Source organism: Falco punctatus (genome assembly GCF_963210335.1).
Source record: "Falco punctatus genome assembly, chromosome: Z".
Lineage (NCBI taxonomy): Eukaryota > Metazoa > Chordata > Aves > Falconiformes > Falconidae > Falco > Falco punctatus.
Window position 1 is genome coordinate 23,116,615 of NC_137586.1, and position 8,766 is coordinate 23,125,380.

At 44.5% G+C, this 8,766-nt stretch overlaps 1 long non-coding RNA gene across 1 annotated transcript; it reads left to right on the top strand.

Annotated features, from left to right (window-relative positions):
* Positions 1-1,751: 1,751 nt before the first annotated feature.
* LOC308056915 lies at positions 1,752-6,484 on the top strand. The gene is made up of 2 exons (XR_013925022.1): positions 1,752-1,863; positions 2,836-6,484. It is a non-coding gene; the product is annotated as an uncharacterized lncRNA (long non-coding RNA).
* Positions 6,485-8,766: the final 2,282 nt, after the last annotated feature.

The following is an 8,766-nucleotide window of genomic DNA, read 5'->3' on the forward strand; positions in this document are numbered from 1 at the left end:
TAGTCAAGAAAAGAAATTAAGATGAAAACATCGCCTGCCTTTCTGAGGAGAATACAAATTTGGCTGATGTTATCAAACTGCTAATTCCTAGCCTTATGTTCAGACTGCAACAGACTGTTGAAGTAAGTCACAGGTATCCATCGCTTGATTTAATGCTTCTGTTTTATTAGATGACAATACATGTAGGATTGCACTCATTGATGGTTCCCAGCTTGAGACAGGACTTTTTAGGAGAAGTATTCTATCTCAATATGATACCAAGCACAACAGGCCTCCCTCCCTCAGCTGTGGCTACTGTGAAATTAATATAATATTTTGCAATTAATTATGTTGAGCAAGATGTTTGTGTGTTTTCCCTTTGAATAGTATTACTAGGTATTCATAAAGCATCTCCTTATGACCAAAGCCATGACGAGTTCTATTGTGGCAAGTGCTGAACAAATACATAGTAAATAATTAAACAATGCTGATAATTTTCAGATGGATTTGCTGGGGGGTTCCATCACCTTTGCATTGAATTCTAGAAGTATTTCTATGTATTAAATTATTTACATGCACAGTTTACAATAAGGTTTTAATATATTGAGAACATGCTATCAAACCAAAGTAATCCCTGCTCAACAAAGAAAAACATCCTTTCACTACCTATCCCAATGACAACAGTCTAAGTAAATAATACCTTGGCATTTGACATGACCTAAGGATCAATACCAGTAAGTCCCCTTCAACCAAGTTTCAACCAACCTGTACATACTACAGATTGGATTACTTACCCAGAACTCCACGGGTGTGTTTCAGATTGTGATTTAGTATTGCCTGTTGTTGAAGAACTCTGTTACAGTATGTTTTCTGAAAATGATGCAGTATTCTAAAATTTCCTTTTACCTTGTGCTTTGATCTAAAATGGCATCCTAAAGCATTGCCAATCCATACATTAAAAAGTTACTTGAATCATTGAATACTTGAAACAAGGCACATTGAATGCTGTTGTTCCCAATATTGACTTTGTTGAATCCTGACACTTACCTCCCCACAATTAGTCTGAGTAATTATTCTATAGTTCGCAATAATCAAGCCCATTAATTTTGTTTCTAATCTAGGCACAAGAGGGCTGTTTCCCAGCAGACATATTTTTAATAGAACTGAAAATTAATTTCAGTAAATTATGGAAGTGTCCTGGTTTCAGGTGGCATAGAGTTAATTTTCTTCTTAGTAGCTGGTGCAGCGCTGTATCTTGGATTTGGTGTGAGAGCAACGTTGGCAACCCACTGATGTTCTTAGGTGTTGATAAGTAAAGTTTATATTAAGTCAAGGACTTTTTAGTTTCTCAGGCCTGGCCAGCAAGAGGGCTGGAGGGGCACAAGACACTGGGAGGGGACACAGCCAGGACAGGTGACCTGAACCAGCCGAAGAGGTATTCTGTACCATGGGACATCATGCTCAGTATATATACCGGGGGGGGGGGCGGTTGGCCGGGGCTGCTGATCGCTCCCTGGGGACCGGCTGGTGTCAGCCAGCTGAAGGTGAGCAGTTGTACTGTGCGTCACTTGCTTTCTCCCTTCCCTTTGGATATTATTCCTCTGCCCCTCTCCCTCCTTTTCATTATAACTGTTATTGTCATTATTATTGTTAGGGGTTTTTGTTTTATTTTATTTCAATTATTGAACTGTTCTTATCTCAACCCTTGTGTTTTGCATTCCTTTCTGATTCTCTTCCCCATCCCTCTGGGTAAGGCAGGAGCGAGCAAGCGGCTGCGTGGGGCTTAATTACTGGCTGGAGTTGAAAAATGACAGGAAGGATGTGAAGATACCAAAGTAATCGCAAGCTGGTTTGGGTCAGTTTAATTCCTGGATTGTTATTCAGGTCAGTCCACTTTGTCTGTTTCTCATCTCCATTCACTCTCCTCTGATTCCAGTAAAAACTGAGAGAAACCAATAGCTAAATAACTCAGCACAGTCCACACCTTTCTTAGAGCTCATTACAGCTAGAGAGCAACAACTGCTTGCAAAATGCTGGCGGCAGTGGTAGGTCAGCCTGCCTTTCCCACTCACTCCCAGGAACGTAATTCAGAAACATCTTCAGAATCATTAAGAACAAACATTCTGCAAAAACATCCAGAGAGTCTTACCTTGTTACTTGCTCAGAACATACTGATCACAATGAGATTCTGTATGTCCCAGGCACTACCTGGGAATTAATTACTTATTACATGGGTTGGTTTTTATGAGTTGGGCTTTTTTGAATTATTTGTTTACTTAATTTCCATAGTTAGTGGTGATTTTTTTGTTAAAACAATAAGCATTTCAGCATGAAGAAAAATTATATTCCAGTAATGAAATAAATTTCCCTGTTAAAGACTTAACCAACACCTCATCAGTACTTGATTCGTAGCAATCACGAAACCAGCCACCACCATTGCTCAAAATTATTTCCTCCGTAACATCTCGCAGCTCTAGCCAGCTCACCCTTATTTCTGTATTATACTTCTCCTAAATTCCTCAGGCTTTCCCCCCAGTTAAACACCAGTCTCGCCCATTCCCAGAGAGCGCTTTGCGGCGGGGCAGTTACTCGCCGTGCCCCGCGGCCCCCCCCCCTCCCCCCCCGCCGCCCGTGCCCCGCCGAGGCGCACTGCCCGTGGGAGGCGCGCCCCCTGCCGGTCCTGCCAGCCCCTGCTCCCGCCGCAGCCCGCCCCCGCCAGGCGCGGCAATCCATGCCGCTCCCTCGTCCCACCCGCTCGGGCCCGCCGCCTGGCAGCGCGGTCAGCGCCTCTCCTTCCCCCACACCCCCGAGCACACTCACACCTCTCTTCATAGCGAGCTGCTCTGCTCTTCATAGGTGCTGCCCGCGTTTCTGCTGAGCTCAGACAATGAAGCGTGAGGGATGTAACAGAAAGAGGAGCTACCTGGTGAACAAATACAAGAAGAAAAGCCACGCCAGATTAAAAAAAAAAACAACACTGAAAGGAAATAAGAAAACGGTACATAAAAATCGGAACACAAGAATAATACTACCTTGACAAGATAAGAGATACAAAGATTGCAAAGGGGACAAAGAAAAACCTGAAGTGTACTGAGGGAGCTGGTGGAGGAGCTCGCCAAGCCGCTCTCCATCATTTGTCAACAGTCCTGGCAAACTGGAGAGGTCCCAGAAGATGGAGGTCAGCCAGTGTGATGCCCATCTACAAGAAGGGCGGGAAGGAGGATCCCAGGAACTACAGGACTGTCAGCCTGACCTCGGTGCTGCTGGGGAAGGTTATGGAGCAGATCTTCCTCCTGAGTGCTGTCACATGGCACCTGCAGGACAGCTGGAGATTTGTGAAAGGCAGGTCCTCTGACCAACCTGATCTCCTTCTATGGCAAGGTGACCCACCTAGTGGATGAGGGAAAAGCTGCAGATGTTGTCTACCTGGATCTTAGTAAAGCCTTTGACACTGTCTCCCACAACATTCTCCTGGGGAAACTGGCTGCTCATGGCTTGGATGGGTGTGCTCTACGCTGGGTAAAAAGCTGACTGGATGGTGAGCCCAAAGAGTGGTAGTAAGGGTGTTCCCCAGGGCTCAGTACTGGGGCCAGTTCTGTTTAATATCTTTATTGATGATCTGCATTAGAGGATCAAGTGCACCCTCAGTAAGTTTGCAGATGACACCAAGCTGGGCAGGAGCGCTGATCTGCGGGAGGGCAGGAGGCTCTGCAGAGGGGTCTGGACATGCCGGACCGGTGGGCCGAGGCCAGCTGGATGAGGTTCAAGAAGGCTCCGTGCCGGGTCCTGCAGCTGGGTCACACCAGCCCCACACAGCGCTACAGGCTGGGGCAGAGCGGCTGGAAAGGGCCTGGTGGGAAAGGGCCTGGGGGTGCTGGTCGGCAGCCGGCTGGGCATGAGCCAGCAGGGTGCCCAGGTGGCCAAGGAGGCCAGCAGCACCCTGGCTGGTGTCAGAAGCAGTGTGGCCAGCAGGGCTGGGGCAGTGGTTGTGCCCCTGTACTGGGCACTGGTGAGGCCGCACCTCAAATACTCTGTTCAGCTTTGGGCCCCTCACTGCAGGAGGGACGTAGAGGGGCTGCAGTGTGTCCAGGGAAGGGCAAGGGGCTGGGGAAGGGTCTGGAGCACAGGTCTTATGAGAAGCAGCTGATGGAACTGGGGTTGTGTAGCCTGGAGGAGACTCAGGAGGGATCTTACTGCCCTCTACAACTACCTGAAAAGAGGCTGTAGGCAGGTGGGGTGGGTCTCTTCTCCCAGGTAACTAGCGATAGGATGAGAGAAAATGCCCTCAGGTTATGTCAGGGGAGGTTTAGACTGGATATTAGGAAAAAACTTTTTCACTGAAAGGGTGTTGAAGCATTGGAACAGGCTACCCAGGGAGTTGGTGGAATCGCCATCCCTGGAGGTATTTAAAAAACACATATATGCAGTGCTTAGTGATATGGTTAAGTGATGGACTTGGCAGTCCTGGGTTAATGGTTGGACTTGATGATCTCAAGGGTCTTTTCCAAGCTAAATAATTCTATGATTCTATGAAAATATTTTAAAACTATTACTACAGGAAAAAAAAGAAAAACCAAACACCAAAAAAACCCAACCACAAACCCATAAAGGCTAAGCAGGTATCAAAAGTGTATTAAAATACCCAGTTAGGAGAGACATGGGAAATACAAAAGCCCAGGGTCAGATACTTGGAGCTGGATTCTGTGGCTACCTCAAGCATGCACTTTCTACAATGCAGTGTGAAAAAATTAAGTATCCTGTGTAGTGCAGAATTGTAACTGTGCAGGACCATTAGTTTAGAACAGGGCTGCACTGATCCTGATCGCTGACAACTGAACCTCTTGGAAGATTATGGACAGCTGAAAATACAATTTGCCTGAGATTTCCACTTTATTTAAAAACTGCTGCATTAAAAAGATGCCAAAGCACACATCTAATTTCACAGACTTGAAGATGTGTGGGCATGGTTATGGGCACAAGTCTTCTAATGACATCTAGTTGTTCCTTCCCTCAGATGCAGAAACAGCACCTTTAACTCTCTTGGTCAGTGATGTAGCACTTCAATGCCACACCACAGGTGGATTGCTTCAGGAGATGCTTGTGTCTCAGGATCATTCAGAAGCATCCAGAGCAGTGACAGATGTGCTGCCTACACACAGTGACGCATCAGGAACAGAAAACCAAAGGGCAAGTGCCTAGGAGCGAGAACTCCAGTCCACAAATCTCTCCAGCTGTTATCCTGGAGATTTCCAAGCACTAGCCTAACTAGGCTCTCACTGCCTGATGCTCTCACTCAGCCTGACTCATGCAATACTCCAGGTGGGGAATGGGATCCTTTGACCCATCTCCTAGCTTCTTCCTGGCATGTTGCCTGGTTGTGAGAATATGCAGAGCACAGAGGACTTTGTGACATTATTTAGATCCTTTTAGCCATCTATTTAGATGCTTTAAAGACTTATTTTTCCCAACGTTTTAGATGAATCCATGTTTTCAATGTAATAGGAAAACATTTTCTTTCTCATTTTTATTAATGCAGAATTACACTTTCAAGAATTCAGCTTTAAAGGACAGTAAAATATTACTACTACCTGCATCTCTACAGTCCCATGAACTGGACAGGGACTGCTGTAGCAAACTAAATTTGCTTGCAAAGTACTAACAGCTCTTATCACTTCACCTTACCTTACAATAGTTAATAAGAATTAAATGTTTTTGTGGAAGTATAGAAGGATTTTACTACTCATTATCAAAATTAAAGAACAGCTTCTTAAAATCCTTATTATTTACATTGTTTATTCATTTAAAAATATTTTGCTGTGCTACACTTAGCGTGAGAAACCACAAGCTCCCTTGTAATTTCTAACACTGTCAATACAGGAATCAACAAATACTGTTTCTCATATGTTAATATTAGTATTAATATTAACAATATAGCCAAATGTGGGGGAAAAGTGCATCAAAACAAAAACCTGAAACGTACACAATCACAGAACTTAGATTCTTGCAGCGGAGAAAAAGAGGTGCTGTAACAAATACTTAGCGCATTCTGAAACAGCAGTGTCATGGAAAAGGACAAAGCATTGGCTGAAGACTGCCATTTAATATAAATTTATTACATGCCAACTGTATATTGCATTGTCACTGTTATACAGTACCATTATTCAAGAGTTCCAGTCACAGATCCAGTCTCTGTCATGCTCATCCTTGAAGATACACACACACACAAATTGCTACATCTTCCCTGAGGATTTTCAATTTCAGTAGTGTGAGTGGACCATCTGGATGTGGGAAGTGAGCGTTCCATGTACTATTATGTTATAAAGACTGTACAGGTCACATTGATTGTAAAGATTGTAAAGATTACGTTGTGAAGATTTTGTGTTTCATGTTATTTTTGCTATGTCATGACTGACTGGACATCTACTGTGACAAAAGAAACTCTTCTATCATTTTTAGTATAGTTAAAATAACATAACTCAACAGCAAATTTATTAAGAGGGAAAAACTATGGGAAAAATTGAAAGTAAGAAAATCTCCTTTTAATTACCTGGCTAACTTCCAATCTTTTATGTGTGAATAAACAAGTCTTTCTTTAAGCTTGATAATTTTAATAAACTCAAGTTTAATAAACTCAAGTTTTATGTGTATCTGGTATTTATGAACTCAAATATTTCTGGAGGAATTGAATCTAGTATCATAGAAACATAGAATAGTTTGGGTTGGAAGGGACCTGTAAAGGCCACTGAGTCCAATCCCTCTGCAGTGAGCAGGGACATGTTCAACAAGATCAGGTTGCTCAGAGCCCCGTCCAACCTGACCTGCAGTGTTTCCAGGGATGGGGCATTTACTACCTCTTGGGGCAACCTGTGCCTGTGCCTCACCACTCTCATCCTAACAAAATCTCTTCCTTCTGTCTGGTCTGAATCTACACACTTTCAGTTTACAACAATTAGCCCTTGACCTGTCCCAACAGGCCCTACTAAAAAGTTTGTCCCCGTCTTTCTTACAAGCTCCCTTTAAGCACTGAAAGTCTACAATAAGGTCTCCCTGAAACCTTCTCTTCTCCATGCTGAACTACCCCAAACTCTCCCAGCCTTTCTTCACAGGAGAGGTGTTCCATCCCCCTGATCATTTTTATGGCTTTCCTCTGGTCCTGCTCCAGCAGGTCCTTGTCCATGAGCTGTGCTGAGGACTCCGGAGCTGGACACAGTACTCCTTGTGGAGTGTCACCAGAGTGGAGTAGAAGGGTAGAATCACCTCCCTCAACCTGCTGGCCATGCTTCTTTTGATCCAGAGCAGGGTATGTTTGGCCTTCTGGGCTGCAAGCACACATTGCTGGCTCACATCCAGCTTTTCATCTACCAGTACCCCTAAGTCCTTCTCCTCAGAGCTGCTCTCAATCCCTTCATCCCTCAGACTGTATTGATACCAGAAGTTGCCCTGACCCAGGTGCAGGACCTTGCACTTGGCATTGCTAAACCTCCTGAAGGTTCACATAAGATTACTGCTTGAGCTTGTCCAAGTCCCTGTGGATGGCATCCTGTCCCTCAGGTGTTTCAACCACACCACTGAGCTTGGTGTCATCTACAGACTTGCTGAGTGTGCACTCAATCCCACTGTCTATGTCATTAATGAAGATATTAAACAGTACTGGTCCCAATACAGACCCCTGAGGGACACCACTTGTCACAGATCTCCACCTGGACATTGAGGAACTGACCATTACCCTTTGAATGTGACCATTCAACCAATTCCTCATCCACCAAACCGTCCATGCATCACATACCACCAAATATCAAGTACCTCTCCAGTTTAGAGAGAAGGATGTTGTGGGGAACCATGCCGACAGCCTTACAGAAGCCCAGTAGACAACATCCATAGCTCTTCTCTTGTCCACTGAGGTAGTCACTCCACCGCAGAAGGCCACTAGCTTGGTCAGGCAGGACTTGCCCTTGGTGAAGCTATGCTGGCTGTCTCAAATCACCTCCCTGTCCTCTGTGTGCCTCAGCATAGCTTCTAGGAGGATCTGTTCCATGATCTTCCCAGGCACAGAGGTGAGTCTGACAGGCTGGTAGTTCCCAGGGTTCTCCTTTCTAGGCTTTTTGAAAATGGGTTCAATGTTTCTCTTTTTCCAGTCACTGGGGACTTCATCTGACTGCCATGACTTTTCAGATGTCATGGACGGTGGCTTGGCAACTACATCAGCCAATTCCCTCAGGACTCTTGGCTGCACTTCATCAGGTCTCATAGGCTTATGTTTGTTCATGTTCCTCAGGTGGTCATGAACCTGATCTTCTCTTACAGTGCGAGGGACTTTGCTCCCCCATTCCTTGCCTTGCAGTCAATCCACTTGAGAGGTGAGGGAAGAGACAATGTCAGTGAAGACTAAGGCAAAAGTGTTGCTGAGTACCTCAGCCTTCTCCTCATCTGCTGTTACTAGGTGCGCTAACACTTGTTTCCCTGATGATTTTTTTTTCCCCGTGGTATAATTCAGTAAGGTTTTTGGCTGGTTATTGTGAGAAGACAAATCTTTTGTAGAAATACATATTTGTCATAAACAAGACTTTGAGTTAAATCTTTTTTACAGTAGAAAATCCAAATATAAAATCCAAGACTACTTTTTTAAATAATGAGCATGTCTGTGTAATTAAGGCTTGAGAAATACAGTAATTCGTTATGGAAGCTAGAGTGGCTGCATATGCCACAGGGTGTACCTTTTTGTACCAACTTTCATCTCTCTATAGGTGTTTCTATATTTCAAAATTCAAAAAATTGTTGTTTGTTCCC